We start from the raw sequence: 23166 nt of genomic DNA, 5'->3' as shown, positions 1-23166 counted from the left end.
GCCCGTAGAAAGGGCTGGGGGTCCACCTTTCCCAGCCCTTGCACCCTGGCTTCTGCCTCCTTTACTGGTCAGGGAGTTCCTTGGGGGGTAAGGCCCATGGGTAGCCTACTCTGTCTACAGCATTTTGCACATAATAGATGTTCCATTCATAGAAGGTGCTTAGTGAATGATGTTGAAGAAATAACTGTTTCTTTCCCCTCCTCCTCACAATAGTCATGGCCATTGCCCTATAGACACTCAGGCCTATTGCTCTATGTTAGGGAGAAAAAAGTGGAAAGGAACTACAAAGAAAGCCTACTTGGGAACGAAATTTTAAAGAGCAATAGAAACAAATCGTGGTTATATTCTCCAATTCGTGATACAGAAATAGCAGAAATTATCAAGAGCTGAGGGGTCAGGAAAAGGTCAAGCTAAACCTTAGGGGTAGAAATGATGGGAATAGATTGGATAGGAAGGAAGAACATCATGTGCGTAGATGGGGGCATTCAGAAGAATGACTGTTTGTGGAGGGACAGAGAGACGCTGTTGACCTGGAGTAGAAAAATCCTCATCAGAGGTGTTACAGATGAAAGTTAGAATCTGAAAGTCACAGGAGCCTTGAATCTGACCTTCAGCTGCAGTGAGTGGAGTCAGGTTAGGGGCAGGCCGCAGGAGGAGCTGAAGCCACTTTTAAGTTTTCACGTTTAAAAGACAGTTTTAGAAAGATGACAGCACGTCGCTTTGCTTTACTCCACCCAGGTTAAATGTCTGTGTTTTAACAATGGCTTCTTAGGAGACAGTGTGTCGTCCCAAAACCAGGATCATAATATGGGGGCCGGGGGGATAGTCTTCAATGTTTGGGCTTTTTGGTACCCTTAACGTCCTATCTTGGAAGGGAAGGTCTATCTGTAAGTAGGTACGACGTACTATAAATTTTCTTAAATGGAATCCTAGAGTGGTGGCCCACTACACCAGAGGTAGGATGTGTGACGATGTGGAGTGACATGTTGGGATCGCTGCCATGGGTAGTGGAAGCAGCGAACAAGTCACAAGAAGAGCCGTCTGTTCAAAGCTGTTGCTCCAGAGCTCCTATTCTTTGCCTTTCTGCTCTGCAGTTCCCCCAAGGCTGAAATCGCCCTCACTCTTATAAACTGGTTTAAAGATAATATGAAGATGAACAAGTCTGGTCTCTGATCAGCAGTCAGTACCAAATAATGCCGCTCTGTTGGCCCACTAGAAGAATGTGCCGATTTACAGCCAGATGTTGTAAAATAAGTAGCAGCTTCAAGGGGGGGGTAATCTAGGCTCTCACCCTGCCTCTGTCAGGGACCCATCACGGGGTCTCTGTGGCATTGGTAGTGGTGTTCAGAGCTGCCTGAGTTTAATTGACCTAAAGCATTAGATCTATTAGTGCTGCCATTTTGGAGAAGCGAATTCAAGTCTACTCTTGGGTTTATGTAGCAACATTCTGTGCTATCATGCGTTTGCATTATAGGTTGGTAACAGATTTGAAATCCCAGTACTTTTGCAGACCTATAGATACAGAGAATTGCCATTAGACATCAGTTCTCCATAAATTTTCTCTAGGGTCCCAGAAAGCATGCTGCAGCATGCTGTTGTACAAATATGGTGATGGCTGACTTGGGAGAAGCTGACTCTTTCGTAGTTAGGCGGATGACCTCCCTTTCACAGAAGGAGGGAAACACAAGCCGTTAGTTGTAGTAGGCAAAATAACACCAACCATCCTGAGCTGTGTAGCCCTTAGTGGATGTACAGAAAATATGAAACTTTGGAATCGTTAATTTTAGGAACTGAAAGTCTTCCGAGAAAAGACCCATTACTTGTGTGGGTGGGGAAGACTAGGTTCATTGAGGACCGGAACCAGAGGGAATCTCTGAATAAGCATGGGGTTTAAAGGCAGAAAACTAGGTTCTTACTCAGACTCTGCCATGGTCTTTGACACCCTGGACCAGTCTTTTTGGCCTTCATTGTTCCATTTTAAAATGGGGGGCAGGGGTAAACACTGGGCTAGGTGATCTAGTTTTGACACTTTGTACTTTAGAGTCAGTTCCATGTTTGGATGGGCAAAGAAATAGATCCCAAAAAGAACCTTTAATAGAATTATGGTTGCTCTTAAAAGGGGACCCATTATCAACGGACCCATTACATGTCTTTACATGCTCTTAAAATGGACCCATTACATGTCATTGGTTGACCCTGGACCTCCAAAATTTCTCCATATGAATACCACTAGTGCTCTTATTATATACTATAAAATAGATCCCCATAGTATAAGTATCAGTAAATGTCTTTGAATGTCATGGTCTAAGTACTCCGAACAGCTCAGAGGTAATGAGTGTTATAAAATTGGATCTTATTTGGCCTCTGCCATCCAACCCGCTTGCAAAGGTTTTCCAATCAGACAGTGCCATATACCTTCCTTTCTTCGCTTCAGGTCTTCTATGAAACCCCTCGCGTCCTTTACGGCCACTCACCTGCGCTGTTCTTTCCTCAGCCATTGAGCACAGGAAAGGAATCCCTGTTATACAGTGGTTTGTCCAGGTCGCACTGTTTCTTTCTCTGGGCTTGATTGTGTCTTTTTACCTCACATTCCAGTATGTCTGGCTCTGCTGACAGCAAGGAAAATAGCCAGTTGGAGTTCTATTCTTCCTGCAGGAGAGACAGATGACTGCATTCTTTGTCTAGGTGGTTTGGCTGTTATTGTTCTTTTTCTTCACCTGTTATTTTATGAACCTCTTTACTGCAGTTAGCTTGTCTATAGGCTTTCCTTTCCAGCAGAACTGATTTAACACCCCCCCCCCCATCTTTTGTGAGTACATCGTCTACCTCTAGAGAAGTACTTAACCTTATTAATGATGACTTCGATTCCATGACTGTTTAAGATAAGAAGAAAATGGAGATACTATTCCCTGGAAACACAGCCCCAGACCCCGGAGCTTTTAAGGCTGGTTTTTCTATTTTTCTTCTCCGCTTTTAGGGAGCAAATGTGGAACTTAACCAGACAAGAATGATTTCAAAAGTGTCTGCTCAGAAAGTCCAGCGTGAGGCAGAGGCCTGCAAATGACTGAACAGATGTAGCAGGTGTAAACATGTTTCCTTATCTTGGTTCCTGGGTTTTACATCCTCCTCGAAGACTCTCTGTACCGCAGAAAAGGGTTATCGGTACAGATGGTAAACTGCTAAAATGCCCAGAAGGTTCAAACTCATCTGTGCTTTTAAAGAAGGGGAGGAGTGTGTGTTATCTGACTCACAGGTGTTTGGAAGGCTCCAAATTACCTTCAGGTTTTTCAGTCTTAACTTTGCTCGAACAGATGTCTTGGGTTATATGTGGAAGTATCCAGTCCTTATGGTGTCCAAGTGTTTAAAATTGGAAAGAGGGTCCCCGGGAGCAAGGAGGTGGAGCTGAGCTCTCGGCACACGAGCCCCTGCTGTCCTTGCAAATTACGGCTCCGGCCTCTCCCGTCTCTGTGCTGCTGTCACTGATTATTTTCTCTGGCCACCGGATCCTCATTTTCCTGCTTTGCCGAGTTCTTGTCGTACGCGGTTCCTGGCACAGACACTCCATTATTCCGGAACCTGAATGTCCCTTGTTCCTGTTTCTGTCTCCCCCGGCCTGTGGTGGCAACGCGTGCAAACAGGCAACGACCACATGCTTCAGGTGTCCAGCTGGAGCAGCTTCTGTGAATGGAGCACCAGAAACATCCTCTGTTCCCGCTGAAGTACAGCACAGACGTTTTTTAGCTTCCTCTCCCAGAGCAGGAGACTTTAATCCTCTCTGAAAAAAAAGAGCAAAGCAAAATTAAATTAGCCCAATGTCAGTGCCTGCGACATCACCGCACCGGCCATGTTTGCTCGCCTCCTCTCTCTTCCTTCCGACTTTCAACAAAAAGAAACGTGGCCTCAGAACTGCATTTCCTACAAGGTATCCCATGCGAGTGTTTCATAAGGAATGTTTGGGAAAATCCTGTGTAGACGAGGAGGGTGAGAAGTCCTGTGTTATATAAAAATCAACATATTTTTTTTTAAACTCTGGGATTTGGGTCGGGGCATTTAAACATGCTAATTTGTGACTCGAAATCCTTATAAATATATTATGCAGGACTTCCCACTATTTATTTAACCAAGAGATACTTTTTTTTTTTCTTTGTGGAGCATGTCATGAGACAAGGATTCCTTGGACTACACTTTTGGAAATATTTGCTTAGACAAAACAATAAGGCTCAAGAGACCCACATCTAGCTGTAGCCTGCCCTAGGGAGGCTCAACACTCCGTGAGCGGTGTTTTGTTTTGTTTGGTTTTGAAATCATGGGCAAATTGACGTTAGAGTGTTCTCCAGATTGTAATGGATATTTTGGCTAACGTGCCAACATCTCTTTCTCCCCCCTCCCTCCACGACTGTCATCATACTCTTTGAGAGGGACTGTCCCCACTTTTAGCACCTGTGTTGAACTACCTTGTGTCTGTCTTCAAATTCATATTGATACCCTAACCCTTAATAGGATTGTATTGAGAAATAGGGCCTTCACTAAGGTAATTAAGGTTGAATGAGATCATATGGGGGAGGCCCTAATACAACTGGTGTCCTTATAAGAAGACGAAATTTGAACATTCAAAGTGATGCCAAGAACACACATGCGCACAGAGGAAAAGCCAAGTGAAGGACACAGTGAGAAGATGGACATCTGCCAGAGAGAGAGGTCTTAGGAGACCTGAGTCTTGGACCTCCAGCCTCCAAAACTGTAAGAAAATCAGTTTCAGTAGCTCAAGCCACCCAGTCTCTCCTATTTTGCTACGGCAGCCATAGCAAACTCATGCAGCATCCACTGGTCCCTGTACTAGAGTGTCAGGGCAGGCCACCCCATGACCACAGCACAACAAAGTTTCAGATAATGCTCACCTCAGCCAGTCGGTCTCATGATGTTTTCCCGGACACAAGGACTAGTTCACGAGTGCTCACATAAGCATAATGCTTAGAAATTTGTCTCATGGTGTTGAAATGGGACCTTTTGTTCCTGCTGCACGTGACGGAGCGAAACACGCAGCTTTAGTAGCTGTGGACAGCCATCTTGGGAAGGCAGTCAGAGGACCAAAGACAGAGGAGGCGAACAAGAAAGCAGGAAACGTGCATTTGGAGCTGCGGTCAACCCACGCCTTAAAGCTGAGCTTTTCAGTTATATGCACTAATAAACCTTCTAGACTGCTTAAGCCACATTGTGTTGTTTGCTTCTATTTTCAGTGGGACCCATTCCATTTCATACACGGGTTACACAAGTGAATCAAGGTTCAGTCCCAACCAAAAGGTTCTAGGGTAGGGTCTTAGTGTCCAGATTATTGTGTATCTGACTTATAGTCTCTGAGTTCCTGAACAATAAATTCAGTTTGCATTTCACTATTCTGCTCCATTGCCTCCAGTATCAGGATGTGTGTCCCAAATCATGGCTCTTTTCGGTCTTTTAATTAGCTAGATTTTTAAATGCTCTGTAAATGATTAAATAGGAAGCTTCAAAGCATGACCCTTTCCACCAGGAAGGAGACTCTTGAAAGCAGATCTGCCTGCAGGATCCTAGGAAATTTCTAATGCTACCAGATATAAGGCTATCAGATAATCTCCTAGTGGACATATTTGGGGTAGGACTCATGTCTATTAAGGGTCAGCCAGCTGTCAATAAAATCCAGCTCTGGAAATATAGAAGATGAGAAAGTATGTCCCATGTAGGCTGTAGGAGCTGAGGCCTTTTCAAGACATTTAACAAAATGAGTTCCCAAGACCTTGCTTGACACCTGGTGCTAAAAACACATATTCCTACAGCTTAATTCCTGAGTTTCCATGGGTAAAAATCTGACAAACTATGTCCCTCCACATTAGTCCCTCTTTTGTTAATACCCTGAACCACCTGTAAGCTTCCCTGAGCTTACAGGCAGAAATAAGGTCACTGTTGACGGTAGACTGAGTCAGCTTCTTAAAGGACAATGACATGCTAGCTGGACGTCTTAGACGTGGGCAAACAGTGAGGTCTCCAATGATGATTTGGTGACTTGTTTCATTTCTTGGAAGTGATCACTTAATGATCCTGACTCAGGCTCTGACCTCAGGTGTAGGTCAACGGCTAGATATAAAAAATTCAACCAATATTCACTGAATATTTACTATATGCCAGGCATTATTCTAGACGAAGGTGTTTAAATCCCATAAAAATAGGATTGTGCATGTGTGTGCGTGCATGCGTATACACATAAAAGAGAAATACAGGTCTGTAACTAAAGTATAAAATATGTAAGAGGAAGTAGAAGACTGTGGTAGTTTTGTACCTTGTCCAGTTGGTTACGGTGGAACCATGTTTCTCAGAATCCTTTTCCTCGTATGGTTCTCAGTTAAAGTTGGCCGGAAATGAAATTTAGAGAAGGTTGGGAAGCCCGAAGTGAAGCTGCAGCCATACTACCTGAAGATCATCAGGGTTAGATGCTGTGAGACGTGCCAGGGGATTCTGCCTGGCTCTTCCCTCCCTCTGCTCTGTGTCCATCCGCTCTGGTTGACCGTCTGCTCCACTGACTCCAGCAGCCTCAGGTGGACCAACAGAGCAGAGGCAAGAGCCTTCTGTTGGCTTCTGCACCAGCTCTTGTGCGCTGCTCTGCTCTACTCCGGTTGGACATGTTCTCTGCTCAGCTCCCACTTGTTCATGGGCAGCTGCGTTTTCAGAAGGGTTGGGTTAGGACTCTTCTCTGATCTCCCAGTTCTGTTCGCACCCCATTCCTTTTCCGCTTGTCTCACAGTCGTGTGAGGTCTTAGTTCCCTGATACATTCATGTCCATCCTACTCTCAGTGGCACTGCTTCCCTGTCTGAACCACGAGGGATGGAAGCACCTTGGCAAAATGCAGCGCGGTAGGGGCAGAGAGAGTGTGGGTGGGTAAGGCGTGAACTACAATTTCAAATAATACAATCGGGGGAGTGCTCACCAAGAAGGGGACACGGGAGCAAAGACCTGAGGCGATAAAGAAAATAATTGTCAAATCCTGTCTAAAGTGCATGAACACCATTCAGAGGATAATCAGAATAATAAAAGATCTGGCCCCGAAACACCGCCAACTAAATATCTTATAATACTGCATAAATATAGTAATCTCAAAAAATGGTCTGTGATTTTCTTTCGAGCCGTCTTTTGAGGTTGTATTTTCTTAAACCTTATGGCATCTTGCTGAGGCAAAATCAAGGCCAGAATTGTTCTTTGAGCTTTCAGAAGGCAAAGAGCTCTGTAGGTATGAAGCCGTAAGAATAAAATACCCTCGTTTAGGGACATTGCTTTGCCGACTACTGGAGCTCAGCCATTCAGCCGCGTCTTTTTCCAAAAGCACTCCTCCAGCTTTGTCTTGTGTTTACAAGGGCAACAGTCACAAACAAATATGCGGAGTGTAAGGAAAGCACGGGACCTGCTCCCCACAAGGAGGAAGTGATACAGTGAAGTTTCTCCACTGAGATCTGTGGAGATAAACCTCTCGGCTTCGGAGCGTTAAAGAAAGATCTACACTCACCTGGTGTGTGTGTGAGAGAGATGAAACCGCCTACCAAACCCTGTGCAGGAAGGAGACCCTCGCTCCTGTGTTTGGCTGTCGGCAGCCACAGGGGACTTGGTTTCCTGGCAACCTGCCAGCAGGCTTTCCCTCTGGAAGGTTCGGCTGCCCCTAGGGGGAGCCCATCGTCTATCAGCCTCCAAGGACGCCAGTGTTCAAACTGTATTGGGGATGGCAGGCTGGCTCCCTCACAGCACACTCAGAGCATCTGCTGGGAAAAGATTGTTTTGAGGCAGGTATGCATTTAATAAATCAGTATTGCAGGCCTCCTGCGCCAAGGCCGTGCTGACCGCTCACGGGTGATTGGGGACTTGCTTTAGGCTCCAAAGCCTGAAGCTAACGGAGAGTCGTTGACTGTAAACTCATCTCTTTAGATCATGTCAAGTCGCAAACTCCTATCTGATCATCATAATCAGTCTGCAAAAATGTGGTTTTGCAATGAAAAATGCTTGTTCACTTTTAGTTGGATTCTTTTTTAATTTTTTTTTTTTAACGTTTATTTATTTTTGAGGCAGAGAGAGACAGAGCATGAACGGGGGAGGGTCAGAGAGAGGGAGACACAGAATCTGAAACAGGCTCCAGGCTCTGAGCTGTCAGCACAGAGCCCGACGCGGGGCTTGAACTCATGGACCGTGAGATCACGACCTGAGCTGAAGTCGGCCGCTTAACCGACTGAGCCACCCAGGCGCCCCTAGTTGGATTTTTGAAAAAACAAAACAAAACAAAACAAAAAATGAGCTATTCGTTAGTTGAAATGGATGTGTAATCATTTTATACATTGTGAGACTCTAAGGCATATGACATTCTGCATGCACACGTGCCTACCTTCAAAGTTGTCTCGTGGAAGCAACGTGCACATTCCAGAAAGGAGGCAGACAAGAACCAAGAGTTTCCATTTTGAGAAGTAAAAGCTAAACATGACCTTCTGTGTACATGGGAGGTAACTTAGTAAAGGAAAATGTGTCTCCCTTCAAGTGGTAGGATCCGGCCCCACATTTCCCTGGCTCTACCGTTACACGTTTAGCCCTACTTACATCAGTTCGGGAGCAAGCTCTCCCCACACCTGTGGGGATGCAGCTTAAATTAAGTCAGAAGGGAAGGCCCGAGGGTTGGAATAGGAAAGTACCTACCCTTCCTACACGTGAACTCCTCTGCTGACTTGCCAACTGTTTACAATGGTCCCCATTGACTAAAAAGCTTGGAAAGGAAGAAACCAAGAAATGTACCTGGTACCAAGCCAAGTTCATGGCAAAGTTTCATGATGGGAAGAATCTTACTACTCTGGTCTCCTCCTACCTTTCTGGTTTTATTTTTCAGACATTACTTTATTCTTCTTAAGTACCAAAGACATTTCCGGTATAGGCCAGGACAATAGTCAGTGATTTCAGAGATATCACTCCCTGCATAGAATTAAGGTAAACAAACTTGAAAACACAAGCCAAGAGTCTGGTATTCATCTTTGCAAACATTCAGTTTCACAAAAGCCAGTAAGAAGGACCAGGTATAATATGAATATCACATAAATGTGTGGGTTTTTTTTAAAGCTGACAACACTACTCAGATATAATTTTTCCCAACATCTAACGTCAGTTTGTTCTAGGAAAATATCCCATATTATTCTTTGGTTTTGGAAGTTTCACTGTGCATGTCAATGTCCTATTTTAACAGACTGAAGGTCTGACCCTTGAACCTACGATAAATACACATAACCTGATTTTGTAATTAGATACATTTCAAATAGCATTGAGTGGGCATTATTTGCTCTTTTTAAAAAAATCTCTCTTAAGCGCTAGCTTCTCCCCTTCCTTCAGTAATTACTTGACAGAGGACATGAAACCATTCATTTGCCTCCATTGCGTTGTCTTTGGAATCCCATCGGACTACCTCTTTACCAAATTACCAAGGACTACGTAAGTAAAGTGAGGGCGAATTCTGTAGTCAGCAGGAGAGAGGACAGGAAGATGATGTGTGCCCATCCTTTGTAATAAATAAATAAATAAATAAATAAATAAATAAATAAATATCTTAAGTTCACAGCTGACTTGAATTTGGAGTTTGTGAGTCTTGCCTTCTGAAAAAAACTGAATAGCTTGAATTTCACTTGACATTAGGAAATCTTCCCTCTCTCTTTCTTCTCATTGAGAATTAGCTTTAGCGAAGGGGGAAAAAAAAACCCACATCTTCCTGATGTTTAATTAGCAAAGGACTGCTCCTGCTAGCCATATTTTATTTTTGAGTTAGTTTATGTCAAAAATACACGTAGAGTAAAAATGCCTTGCCAGTATTAACTTTTAGAAATACAATCATTTCTTATCATTCAGAAGTGTGGCGGCATTAGAAAATACATTCTGAAGGGAACACAAATTAGCTTTACTTTTTGTTTTTTTCCTACCTTTCCCTAGTTCTTATTTTAATGCCTGCAGTGTTTACAAGGCTGGAATACTAGACGCTTTTTTTTTCTTTCTCATAATTATTCATGAAATTCAATTAACCTGTCATCAGATGAACAATTATGTTATCCTGGTCTTCCTGCCCCCAACAACTAGACTTCCTATGAGTTATCTGGGTCGAAGTTTCCTCTGATTTTCTTCTAAATTATGTTTTTTATGAAAAAAAATTACGAAGATATCGAAGCATCATTTTAAACTCTTTATAAAGTCGAAACAATTTTTATCAATACTTAAAAAATACATAAACTGATATTCTCAGCTCCCTAAACTAACCCTTATTTTCCACGGTGGTTTTTGCAGAAATCATCCTTAATCTTTGTGCGTCTGATGAAAACGTCCTGGGCTGGTTTGTCACTCCGGTAACATTTTCAGGCACTTTGAAGCCAGCGTCAGAAACCCTTACACACGGTGTCTCTTCAGCCCTGTTGGTTCTCTGGCAGGAGAGGCACGTCTGTCTTCTGCTCAGAATGTAGAAAGACTTGCTCACCCTTCTGTATTACCTAGATATTCCCCTTGCTCCCCTCGGCAAAACAAAAACAAAACAAGAGCCTCAGAAGGAATAAATAAAACTATGGGCAACAGTAAAGGATGAGAGGGAGGAGAGAGGCTCCAAACAAAAAGAATGAAAAGAAATGATGCAGTAGTATAATGGTAGGGGTGTGCATGGAAAAACCGTATGATGGCCTTTTTCCAATCACCGGGGAGTAATTTTCCCTTCTCCAGTGAGAGACCTTCTTTGCCCTTTGAAACCAGAGTTGATGTTTACTAATTAATTTATATAGAATGGTCCCTTAGCAACCATTTCAAAGAGGATCTGTTACCTCTACTCTCTGGGTTTAAAGCTACATGTCCTTTTCTAAGACACGGTGTTCGTAGAAGCAAGTGGAATGCAGCCTTGTGCTACAGACAGGTGTCAGGTGGGGCTTATACAACCTCGAGTGACTGAGAAAACGTCGTGGAGGTTCTGACTTTGCGGTTTGGTGTTGAAATAGGCTTTTTCATATCGTTTAATGTGCAGTTATTGTTACACCAGATGGGAAGAGCTTTAAATCACCAAAGAATTATCGTCTGCCGCACTGTCTGTGGTTCCTTATTTGCCTGTTGTCGTGTCTCACTCACCCGAATTGTGAAGTCTGCAAGTGCTCTGAGGAAACCACGTTCTGTCTGTTGTGTCCACGGCCTCCTCGGCGTCTGGGCCCTGGCACAGAGTAAGCACTCGTTAAACATTTGTAGACTGGGGGGCGCCTGGGGGGCTCAGTCAGTTAAGCATCTGACTTCAGCTCGGGACATGATCTTGTGGTTTGTGAGTTCGAGCCGCACATCAGGCTTGGGGTACGTGGGTGGCTCAGTCAGTTAAGAGTCTGACTTCGGCTCAGGTCATGATCTCGCCCTCTGTGAGCTCGAGCCCTGTGTCGGGCTCTGTGCTGACAGCTTGGAGCCTGGACCCTGCTTTGGATTTTGTGTCTCCCTCTCTCTCTCTCCCTCCCCCACTCTCTCTCTGCCTCTCCCCCTCTCTCAAAAATAAATAAGCATTAAAAAAATAAACATTTGTGGACTGAAGAAATGAATCCATGAATAAAGATGTCTTTCGAAATTTGATAAGGGACAAAAGAAAAAGAGGAACGATATTTAGTAATTTCTCAAATTCCCACTTAAGGGGACTTTTAATGAATGACTACAAGTGCTTTCTGGGGCTTTGTAAGTTATCATGGAAATTTGGAACTTATTTTCACCACAGTATGTTAAAATGGGATTCTCTTCTAGTGGTCTTATCCATACTTCTTAGTCCTTATGTGTAATATTGTTTTTTGTTTTTGTTTTTTTTAATGTTATCGTAACCCACTTTGGAGGCCCTGGTTGAAAGTCAGTCAGTTCTCTCTCTGGACCAGCCGATTAAGCCCACACTCCCGACCACCTCTTCTGTCGGGCTCTCACGCTCTGTGCCACTATCCGCCTGCCTTCATCACGTCAGGGGAGCAGACAGCTAGAGACAGCCAGTCCTGAACTCCTTACCCTGCCTCGTCCATTGCCTCCCTTGGAAACCACAATAAAGGTGGCTGTCCACTCGCTCCTTCTGCCTCGGAAGCTGCCTGGCTGCTTCCCCTGAGTGGCCCCAAATGGCTCGCTGTGTTCTCTCCAGGGAGGCGTGAGCGTAATAAAAATGTCGGGACACTTTCTCATTTTCCATTCTTGATCTGTGCCTGGTCTCGCCAGACCTCACCCAGGATAGTCTAGTTAGGATCTGAACGCAGCGGCCAGATTCCAGCTGATAGCATCAGCGCTTCAGTCAATGGCTGACCGGAGTAGACGTGCAATGACCCTACCCCCTTCTCCCCAGATCCACGAGCCCTGAGGCTTGTGTTTCATGTGGGCTCTTGGGCTTTCCTGACAATATTAAGCTCCATTTGTTCACACTGCTACCTAAATAGCCACTGGGGGCGGGGAGGGGGGTGACTTGGTGGCTCAGTCGGTTAAGTGCCGGACTCTTGATTTCGGCTCAGGTCATGATCTCACAGTTTGTGACTTTGAGCCCCATGTCGGACTCCATGCTGGTGGTGTGGAGCCTGCTCGGGATTCTCTCTCTCTCCCTCTGTCTGTGCCCCTCCCCTGCTCATGGTCTTGTGTTCTCTCTCTCAAAAATAAATAAACAAGCTTTAAAAAAATAGCCTTTTCTTTTTTTTTGGCTAACTTCTCTCTTTTCTGTCTCCCAGTTTCCTATCCGTATTTTCTTTTGCCTCCCAAGTAAACTACTTGGACCTCACCCTAGTTTTCTGCAGCTGCCATAAAGAAGACCACAAGAGAAATTGATTCTCCCATAGTTCTGAAGGCCAGAAATGTGAAATGAAGTTGTTGATAGGGCCACGCTGCCTCTGATGGTTTTACGGGGGGCTTCAGTTCAGGGGAGCCTTGCTTACCTCTTCAGTGTCTGGGGCCTCTGGGTATTTTTTTAAGTTTGTTTATTTAGAGAGAGAGAGAGAGAGAGAGAGAGAGAGAGAGAGAGAGAAGATGGAGGAGGGGGAGGGGGAGGGGGAGGAGAGAGAATCCCAAGCAGGCTCTGTTTTGTCAGCATGGAGCCTGACGCAGGGCTCAATCTTACGAACCATGAGACCATGACCTGAGCCAAAATCAAGAGTTGGGCGCTTAACCCACTAAGCCACCCATATGTCCCGGGGCCTCCAGGTGTTATGTGGTTCATGGCAGAACACTTCTGATCTTTGCCTCCATCATCACATTACCTTCTCTTCTGGAGGAAATGTTCTGTCTCCCCCATCTCCCCCTTTTAGGGATGCTTGTTGGATTTTGGGCCCACCCTCATCCAGGATGATCTCATTTCAAGAGCCTTAACTTGCAACCCACAACCCACTAAGGCCCCGAGCCATTGTCTTAGGGTCTGCTTTGGGGGAAACCCAGCTGACAACTTCTCTGTATGCAAAAGATTGTTTTAGAGTAAGTAGGAATCCAAAATCGAGATGCTGGCATCCAAGCCCATCCTTTCTTTTCTCTCAGGAGGCTGCTCTCTGTACATGGAAATATTTTGTTTCTCAATTCAGACTTGGCTTCTATCCAATCAAAATGACTAAGAATGCAAAATTTTATTCTTATCTTTGGATTTTTACAGTCCTTGGAACATTTCTACAGTGATGGGAGAAGCAAACCTCGTAATTCCCCAGAGAACTTGTTCATTGCTTCTCTTTTTCTTCCTCTTCCATATGATGCCCATTTCTTCTGCTGGAGGTGATGGCCATTATCTTTATCAAAGCAATTCACATCTCCACACTGTGCTCACTGATCCAATTTTCACAAAACATATGTATTGAAGCTCACTTATATTTGTAGGTTTCTTTTTCGGGGAGGGGGATGATACAGATATCTAGGGTTTTGAATTGCAGATACCCTTAAATTTCATCTGTCAGTTCCTTCATTTCTCAGATTAAAAATAAGTAAATAAAAACGATAGCATGAAGAAAAAACTAGGACCTCTCAATTGATAATTCTGCATAGTGCTATAGATGATGTAGACAATATTAAGTTTTGATTTGCTGCATCCATTTAAATGAATCTAAATTTAGAAAACACACATGATTTCCCCAATGGAGACTGAGTGTGGTACTGAAAGTAAGTCCCCTTTCTTCACCAAAAACTGAAACCTTTGCCCTCAAGGAGTGACTTTTCCTAACCTGCATCGTAGAATTAACAAGTTCAGTCTAACCATTTTTTGTGCATGGGGTCTTCTGCATTGCTTCCTGAATAGTGGGTACTTTTCTCTCTGCCAATAACCCAAAGTAGTCCTATGTAAAAATCTAGCCAAAGGAGCCAACGGCTTTCTGTCCACTTCTCTCCAGAAGCTCTGAAGTTTGAAGGTCTGGCTAATATGAATTTTCTGGGTCTGAGAGAGAAAAGCTCTTACCAATTAAAGCCTTTATAGACAGGATTTTCTTCATAGATGCTTTGTCTGCTGATATGTTTCCTCTCTTTTTTCTGATATTCCACTGTCCACAGGCAAATCTCGGCCAAATCTTTCAGTCTGATAACCTTAGCACTCTCCCTGAGAACCCCTACCTCTCCTGTTCTAGAAGAGGTCTAATCCCTGTAGCTTTTTTTTTTTTTTTTTTTTTTTTTTTGTGGCTCTGGAAGAGTCTAGCAAAGCTCAGGTCTGGGCTGTCTTTTTATCAGTGTTTCCTTCTATTTGGTCATCTCAGACCCCCACAAGCTCAATGTGTGCAGATCAGGTGAATCAGGTGAGCCCGTACATTTCAACTCAGTATTTAGTCTCTCCAAGTGGCAGACTCTACTTCTACAATGTAGTTACTTATAAAAACAGCTCACAGAGATCAACAGTTTTTCTCAGGGACAGGACAATCTAATTACATATCAGAATGAGGTTTCTACGATTGGTAACCTTCTTTTTCCCCTCCCTTGAATTCTAGAGTTGAAAATCATTTGCCTTTTCCTTGTTCCTCTTAAGGTATGGCCAACATCTCTGATACACCAGTTTTGATTAAATTGTCTTGATTTGAGGTTTCATTTAAAAAATTTGGTTTAGACCCTCATACAAGGCAGGCAGCATCTAGCCTTATAAGTATACCTGGCCTACCATATGCAAGCAATGCTATGGGGTGAATCTCATGTTTTTATGGTGAGTTATCACTACATCTTCCACCAGAAAAGCACACACACACACACACCTTCTTCCCCCAAATATCCCTCCTGATCTGAGAATTCTAAGAGGTGTTCTGCAGGCTCCAGCAAGGTTGTCATACACTCAGAGATAAGGAAAGATACGATTAACTCGGGTGCTATGGCACCACCTAATCAAATGCCTACTTCATGCCCAGCTCCCTTCTCCCAAAAGTTTCAGTAGTGTCCCCTGGACCCTGTTTGCTTTGCCATTCGCTGCCTTTCCTGGCCAGTCTCAGATACGAAACTAGCCAGTTTCTCCTGGCCAGACTCATACGGGCTGGAGTCTCCCTCACCAGGTCCATTGCGGATAGTAGTTATTCTACTCATCACCTTGGAGTCTGGAGCTGATCTTGTGTGCACACTATATGCAATTCAACACTGTCTTGGGGCATCTCTCCACCTACTTGCTATTTTGAGCTTCCCAGGAATCCCCCACACTCCTCAACCAGATGGGAATACCTATAATGAGAAGCAAGTGTAAGTGTCTCACTGTGACATCACTTAGAAAGTTCAGGTCAGTTGGGGTGCATGGTGCCACAGAGGAAGGGTGTGGACACAGGTGAAGGATGGGGCTGAAGTGGAGGTGCCAGACCAAGTGCTTGGGTACCAAGAAGGAAATTGGGACTTAACCCTCAGGGCATCGTGGCACCGGTGGAAATGCTTTAAGTAAGATACAGCACGACATCCGTGCCCAATATACCGAAGCATGTCTGAACTTGGAAATCCTAACCCACTCCTTTTAGGTAGGTCACTTCTCCTTGGAAACAATGTCAATGAAGGTCTTACACAAACGTCTCTAATCAGTATCAGACAAATACCAATCAGGTTCTTTGTGCGAGGGCTCTGTAGGGTGCTATTAAGATGATTGAAAACTGGACTGTGCATCCGGCCAACACTAATCTTGCCTTGGCCAATCACATCATGGCGGTCTTCACTGCTTCTCTCAGCTGTTAGCTCAGCAGAGCTGATCACCTGAAGCAAAAGAAGTATTGCAACCCAAACTGTGAAATCCCAGATTGGAATCACACCGTGTTTTATCTACGTCAAAAGCTGCTGGTAGTGATTAATGCTCATTTAGTTTTAGTCGTGCCTGAAGAACAGACACGGCCAGACATTTTGCCTATAATGTATGTGAAAATACACCTCATAATTTAAAAGCTATTTTGGCATGCTGCACTAAACAGAGTGGAGGAGACACCTAGGAGACAACACAGTAATCATTTCTATTCTAAGAAATAGGAGGGTAACTGATTTTAAAATTGTTTTAAAATAATTGTATTTACATATTATTGCATATATACACAGGTATTATGTATATATATATATATTATGCATATATATAATATGCATATATATATGCATATATACATGCATACCTTTTTTGAATCTCAAGTCCTCATCTATAAAATGAGGATTATGATGCTCAAATCAAATATTGGTTCTAAAGATGAATTAATTATATAAGTATTATGCTTACCACAAGGCCAGGCAGATAGGAGGAATGAAATTACAGTGAGTTTCCTGTTCAGAACACTTAAGCATCAAAGCCAAACACACAGAGATTTACACATGTGAAAAATTGAGAATATGTATTTTTCAATGATCGGTAGAGAAAAACCAAGAATCGTGTGTTTTTCTAAGTGGAAGGGTCCAAATTTGTTAACAGTACATCACGGCATAAAAAATAATTCAGTTAATTTCTAGTCTTTCTCTGCTCTTACCATATGCATATTTTATACCATCTGTAAGTATCTAGAAACTTCTATTTCATTTTTGTTCTCAAAATTTTAATTCCAGTTATGATTAGGTCCAGGTCAAGAAACAATCATCTATCTTTTTTAAAAAAAAATTTGATAAATACATTTCATGATTTTTAACTATTTTCAGGTTTGCTTTTATTTTATTTTTGGAGTCTAAGTTGGTATATGCAAATATTTAATATTCAAGGTTATAAATGATTTATTATTATCACATGGGCTATTACAGGGATTAAGGAGAACTTCAGATTGTTTTAAGCTCTTCCCCTCAAGAGATAGAGGTTCTTGTCCCCTCTCCTTGAACCTGAGTAGCCTCTGTGACTGCTTGACGAAGTGATGATAGCAGAAGGAATCTCGCTCCCTTTTTCAGGTGCAGGGCTTAAAAATCTAGCCCTGTCCACTTCCTCTACCCTAGAACACTGTCTCCAAGGACCCTGAACCACTGATCTAATAACTACCATAGATCTGCCATGTTAGAGAGGTCACTTACAGATACTTCAGATGACAGTCACAGTTGAGCCTAGCCTTCCAGCCATCCCTATCAAGACACCAAACATGTGAATGAAGTCTCCCCTTCAATCTTCTACCCAGCCCATCCACCAGCTGAATACCATCAATCACTTCCATCAATGGAGAAGAGTTGTCAGTTCAGCACCACCAGCATTCCTGACCCCCAAAACTGTGGGATCTAATAAAGGGGGATTGTTTTAAGCCACTAATTTTTGCAGGTAATTTGTTACGTACCAACAGGTCGCCAGAACACTGAATTCACAGACAGGGAAATAGAGTGTGTTTCTTGCCCTAGTGGGTATGGTTAGTGTGGATTCAGAGGATAGTTGCGAGCTCCAGTAAACTGTAATGGATGAAGAGACTTCAGAAGAAAACTATAATATTTTAAACAACTAAGATAATTTTATAAGTATTTGTTGATCTTACCCAAACCTGGGGATATTTCATGTTCCACGTTGATTTAAAAATCCAGTTCTTCTCTGGGCACCTGGGTGGCTCAGTCAATTAAGCATCCAACTTTGGCTTAGGTCATGGTCTTGTGGTTCGTGAGTTTGAGCCCTGCATTGGGCTCTGTGCTGACAGCTCAGAGCCTGGAGCCTGTTTCTGATTCTGTGTTTCCCTCTCTCTCTCTGCTCCTCCTCTGTTCACAGTCTGTCTCTCTCTCCTTCAAAAACAAACATTAAAAAAATTAAAAATGCGGTTCTTCTCAAAAGTCATTTTATAGGAGGTTTTTATGGATATCTGATTCAGATGTCTGAAATTCACTTGTGAGGCTATTGACGTGATATGTCAACATCAATTTTATTTAAGTTGTAAGGTATTTCTGAAATAAGTATCATTATAACGGGTCCAATCTAATACTGTTTTCTGGTATTACTGTGCTTCAGACATGAGTAACCAATGTTTTGTGGAACAGCAGCTACTATTTGTGATGCAGCTAAAATACTTCTTACACTTAGAAAATGAATATTAAAGGAGAATAAACAATATAGGAATTACGAATGGGGGCACCTGGCTGGTTAGTCAGTTAAGTGTCCAAATCACTGTCAGTCTGAATCACTGTCAGTGTGGGCTCAAGCTCCACATTGAGCTCTGCATGGGGTGTGGACCCTGTTTAAGTTTCTCTCTCTCTCCCTCTCTCTCTCTGCCCTTCCCTCCATCAAAAAAAAAAAAGAATTACGAGTGAAGAATATAAGAATTACTTAGGTCTGGGGTACCTGGGTGGCTCAGTCAGTTAAGTGTCTGACTTTGGCTCCAGTCATGATCTCACAGTTTGTGAATTCGAGCCCCGTGTCAGGCTCTGTGCTGACAGCTCAGAGCCTGGATCCTGCTTCGGATTCTGTGTCTCTCTCTCTCTCTGCCCTTCCCCTGCTTACACTCTGTCTCTGTCTCTCAAAAAGTAAATAAATGTTAAAAAAATTAATAAAAGAATTACTTAGGTCTGCTGCTGCTGACTTAGGTCAGATACTTAGGGACACTTAAAAGCAGTTAAAATAAATGGCAAATGGAAGCGCCTGGGTGGTTCAGTCGGTTAAGCATCTGACTCTTGATTTCAGCTCAGGTCATGATCTCACAGGTTCATGAGATCAAGCCCTGCACGCCTGTGCTGACGGCTCAAAGCCTGCGTGGGGTTCTCTCTTTCTCTCTCCCTCTCTCTCTGCCACTCACCTGCTCACGCTCTCTCTCAAAATAAATAAATAAACTTAAAAAATGGCAAATGGGTTCCTTGCTTGAAACCTCCTTGTTAATCACGTTCCCAGCTTCTGTTGATCATCCATCCTTCTCTTCTCTACATCTGCCAAGGGTTGGAGCATTGCATCTATTCTCAGGGCTATATCCATAAAACAGAAATTTGAACCATAAAATATACATTGGAAGAAACCCATTAAATTTCCAATCCTGACCTTTCTGCTAAGTTTCAGACCTGTATTTTCAATTGCATAAAACTATGTCCATCTAGATAATCCTTTAATACCTCCAACCAAACATATCCAAATGAAAACAAAAGGGCTCATTATGTTCAACTGCATAATCATTCAAATATATCAAGGTAGAAACTCTAGAGTCACTTTTATCTCCCTTTTCCCTCATCCTATAGATAATTGAACTTCGTCCTGTGATTTCTATCTGTGAAACATTGCTTCTATTCTGCCTCACACCTATATTTCCACACAGTTTAGATTCCCATCATGTATTCCCTACATTTACACAATAATCTCTCATTTCTCTTTTAAGGAAAATTGCTTTGATATTTGTTGTTGAAAACACTGTCCAAGAGGAAGCAAAGTCGAGCGAGAAAAATGTTTTTTTCAATGTAATGCCAGAAAAAGCTATGTCCCATCTGAGAAAATAGCACGCATCCTCCATTTTGAGAAATTTCCTGTGAAAATGTTTAAAGTAAAAATTTGCATTAAATTATAGCATAAGTACAGAAGTGTGCAACATTTTAAGTGTGAAATTCAGTAAATTTTCAAAAAGCGAACTCATTTGAGTAACCACCACACACACACAAAACATTCTAGAATTCTCCAAGACCCTGTCATACTCCCTACCCTAAGGTAACTACTTATAAGACTTCTATACTATCAATTAATTTCACACAGGGTATGAACCCGTGACACTGAGATCAAGACCTAAGCTGAGATCAAGAATTGGACACTTAACTGACTGAGCCACCCAGGCACCCCTAAAGGCTATTTCTTAACTCCTTGATCTTACTTGTGAATTTTCCTACTTCTCAAAATGTTATTTTCTTCCATGCCTTGCAATTTTCTAGCAATAGTTTGAAACAAAACTCAGCTTCTATTATCTCTGTTAAATTTCCCCTGGCAAAGTAAATTGTGTTGCCTGAAGTGCATTGATGACACTTTTTCACATCATCTATTAAATTCATTCATGTCACTGTTTCCTCTGCTAAACTGAACTCATCAAAGGCAAGGACTGCATTTCATTTGTCTTTGTACCAGTACCTAGTGCAATTCTCACAGCTAAGCAAGAGTTTAAGTATTACTTACTGACTGAATGATGTGCCCAATATCTAATCCTAGTCAGTTCCTGTGCCAAGACACACAAAAATAAAGAACTCCAGATGCCCTTCAGGTTTTAGAGAGTCTCAGGGTTCTCTGGTATCCAAAATAAACTAAGAGTGCTGACAACAAATACACTTTAAATCCCACCTTTGAAAAAACATCTAAAAAAATTATTGCTGTGTTTCTAAGCCTCTTGTAGTTAGGTTAGCAACACTTGGTGTGTTTTCTATAGACCAATGATGTCAGAGTCATGTACAGTGATAGATCAGGCTCCCTCACCAGGGCCTGAACCCAGTCCTTCTGAATTAGACAAAAGGGGACTGAGAGTTTGAATTTCTGACAAGTGTCCAAGATGAGACTTATGGGCATTAATGTTTGAGATTTATGGACCCAGAAATGGCCTTTTGGTCATCCTTTTCTTTCTTTCTTTCTTTCTTTCTTTCTTTCTTTCTTTCTTTCTTTCTTTCTTTCTTTCTTTCTTTCTTTCTCTTCCTTTCTTTCTTTCTTTCTTTCTTTCTTTCTTTCTTTCTTTCTTTCTTTCTTTCTTTCTTTCTTTCTTTCTTTCTTTCTTTCTTTCTATCTTAGCTGAAATATGGTCCCTGCCCTTAAGGAGCTTATATTCTGTTTTTTTTTTTTTTATGTTTATTTATCTATTTTGAGAGAGAGCGAGCGAGCATGTACATATGCATGAGTGGGGCAGGGGCAGAAAGAGAGGGTGAGAGAGAATCCCAAGCAGGCTCTGCACAGTCATCACAGAGCCTGACTTGGGGCTCGATCTCACGAACCATGAGATCATGACCTGAGCCAAAATTAAGAGTTGGACACTTAACCGACTGAGCCACTCAGGTGCACCTTTGGTCATTCTTTCAAATGGAAGTCCTCATCTTTGGGCAGAGATGTTATCTAGTGGGGATTATGGCTTTAGAATCTCTTCCTGACTTCCATTCCCTCTGAGAGGATCTCAAGTCATCTGAAGGTAAGATTCCAGAATTAGAACAGTCTGAAAGCTTTAGCAGCAGGCAGTTTCCATTGAAAACAGAGCATATATAAGACTGTATAAGAGATCAGAATAAGGGGAGACATGAAGGAAAGTATGTTTCTATTATTGTTGTGAAAATTCTCCATATTGGATATCAACCTAGGGCCAAAGGGTGGACAGCTCTTTCCTTCGTGTTCATCCTACTTTAAGCATTATGTTTCCACCTGTGGTGTCATGGAAATGTTCCAGAAATTGACATTGATGGCTATATTTCTATTGCAAGCGAAGTTGAAGACCAGTCTCTGAGGGTCATGGCTGGCCATTTGCAGTGGCCCATATGAAAGAGGAAGCAGTTAAGTGTAGTTCTTCCCATTCAGGGAACAGTGGCCATCTGAATTCTGTGACATACTGAGGTATAGAAACCTTTGTCTCATATATTTTTTTCCAAACCAAGAGTGGGAAAACCCATTTCTTGCCCTCATTCTGCCTCAACAATGTGAGCCACTCTATTATGCCCCAGAGCTTTGTAATTAGAAAGGCCCCTTGTTGCTTGGCATGCCCAATGAGTTAATGGCAGAGGTCAGTCTATGATGCTGAAATGCTGATCTGTAGGAGAATGGTGAGCACTCAGCTGACTTACACATAAACAAAGTCAGAAAAAAGTAAAACCCCTCCATAACCCTGAGTAGAATGCAAAACAGAAGAATATTTCAGCCTCACTTACTTTTGATGAGATGCTGTTTTATTTCTTCATTGTAAATATCTCTCTATGTCCTTTTTAGCTTCCTGAAGTTTGGTTGCTCATAGATGGATATATAGCAGCAAAGAAGGAGAAAATTGCTGAATTTGGAACCACAGAGTTGCTCAAATTATTGGGAGAATGTAGTCCCTGGGACATATGCTGAGACAGTAAGGGCTGATCCATTTCCAGATGGAGCTCTCACACCAAAACCACAGAAGGACTGTGAATTTGATTTCACAACTAACAAAGCCTCATTTCAAATCCAGATGCCTAAGGATTCTGTTCCAAAACAGATTTACAAGAGGGCCAACAAAGACCATGCAATAAAATGTTTTCTAGGCAAAGACCATGTAGGAAGATGCATAAAAATTCCTGCTACTAAAGACTACTCATTATTATCAAGTCAAATTACTCCATGACACGAGAGCAATGCTTCCTTTGCTAGTTGAAGAAATACACTGAGAAAAACAATGACAGTTCTTTACAGACAGGTGATATCAAGGTGCCAAGAAAAGATGCAGCTTTCTTGAAAGTCCTCTCATGTTCTGGGTATGATTGAGCTCGGTGATAGCCTAGCAATGTAGCCTGCATACTTCCCTATATATTAAAAAGATCCCCCTGGGACTGTCAGACGTTAAAGAGTGGTGAGCATGAAGGCTAGAAGTTTACCTAAAGCAACTGTATAGCTTAAAATTCCTAGAACGTAATATGTCTGTAAGGGTGAGAGACCCTAATGCTCATGAAATCATGAATTGCCTAAGGCCAATTCCGGACAAAATTTGCTCACGTGGAATGATATTAATATTTGCTCACAGTAGACTCTTAGTTCTCAAAATATTGTGAAAGCAAATATGTCAGAGGCACTGGAGGCAATTCTCTGATCACTGACACAGTATTCATCTTAGCAAAGGTATGATAGAATTTGAAATTAATTTGTTAATTCCATATGT

This window comes from Felis catus, chromosome B2 (genome assembly GCF_018350175.1).
Source record: "Felis catus isolate Fca126 chromosome B2, F.catus_Fca126_mat1.0, whole genome shotgun sequence".
Taxonomy (NCBI): domain Eukaryota; kingdom Metazoa; phylum Chordata; class Mammalia; order Carnivora; family Felidae; genus Felis; species Felis catus.
Note: the sequence above shows the minus strand (reverse complement) of the source record.